The 1,404-nt window shown below is 49.9% G+C and overlaps 1 pseudogene; it reads left to right on the forward strand.

Annotated features, from left to right (window-relative positions):
- Nucleotides 1-287: 287 nt before the first annotated feature.
- On the forward strand, nucleotides 288-913 carry LOC144823511 (claudin-7 pseudogene; annotated as a pseudogene).
- The last annotated feature ends 491 nt before the right edge of the window (nucleotides 914-1,404 follow it).

Here is a 1,404-nt window from a genome sequence, read left to right on the forward strand (position 1 = left end):
GCAGATTGTAACATTGTAGCAGGGCACGAGTGAGCGCACAATCTGTTAACTCTTTAGTGTTACAGTCCGAGCCTGGCAAGTGAAGTCTGCTGCAGCCGGGCCGGGCGCATGGCACAGAGGTGTCAGAGGCGCTGTTTCAGTGCTGTCAGCAGAGTGGCAAAAAATGCGTGACAATGCATTTCAGTGCGGTCATGCGGTAACACCACACTGAAATGCGTTAGCGTCACGCCTGATGCGTGATACTTGACAGGACTGGAGGGGAGGTGCTGCAGAGGCCAGGATCAATCATGGCGAACTCAGGACTGCAGATGATGGGCTTCGTACTGGCGCTGCTGGGCTGGATTGGGATGATCGTGCCCACCATCCTGCCCCAGTGGCAGATGAGCTCCTACACCGGGAACAGCATCATCACGACCATCACCGTCAACCAGGGGCTGTGGATGAGCTGCGCCATCCAGAGCACGGGCCAGATGCAGTGCAAGGTGTAAGACAGCATCCTGGCGCTGTCCGGTTCTCTACAGGCCACGCGAGAGCTGATGGTGGTTTCATTGTGGTGTCCGCTGTGAGCATGAAATGTACCAAGTGTGGTGAAGACGACAAGGTGAAGAAGGCACGCATCGCCATGACCGGGGGCATTATCTTCCTGCTGGGAGGTCTGGCTGCTCTGGTTGCATGTTCATGGTACGGCAACACGATTGTGCAGGACTACAACTCCTTCACCCCGGTCAACACCAAATATGAGTTTGGATCTGCAATCTTCATTGGCTGGGCAGGGTCGTTGCTGGTGGCCCTTGGCGGTGCTCTGCTCGCTTGCTCTTGCCCAAGGAAGTCTGGGTCCACAGGCCGCAAGTACCCCAAATCGAAGGCAGCGAAGGAAGGCACAAGTGCTTTCGCAATCCCTTGTGTCTTATAATGCAGATGTTGCAGATGGTCATATGGTTGGATAATGCCTCCAGGATTGGGTTATATAAATGAAAATGCGAGGCATCAGCTAAACATGCATGTGTGCTCCATACAGTCCATGAGCATCAGTACATTAATAGATTAATAAAGTGGAAATGCGTGTGACTATGAGGAAAATTTATCTGATTAAAAGCCCTGAAGTTACATTAGAGCTCATGGACAGAGGGATAGCCAAACATTAAGACTGCAAGAGAGAGGAGTGGGGAATAAAGGCACAAGTGTAAACATGAGAGAGGGATACATATAGAGACGAGATGTAATGAGAAACGTGTTAAGAAGACAGAGATGAGAAATCGAAAGGAAGAGATTCGAAAATATTAGGAGTAGTATGAAGGCCTGAGGGAGAAATTAGATAAAAAGTTAAGGATCAAGAGAATCGAGAGGATAGGAATTGACATGTCCTTCAAAGGAATATAGAGATTCTGAAGAATAGTTGGTGAC

The sequence above is a fragment of the Lissotriton helveticus genome, chromosome 3_1 (assembly GCF_964261635.1).
Source record: "Lissotriton helveticus chromosome 3_1, aLisHel1.1, whole genome shotgun sequence".
Lineage (NCBI taxonomy): Eukaryota > Metazoa > Chordata > Amphibia > Caudata > Salamandridae > Lissotriton > Lissotriton helveticus.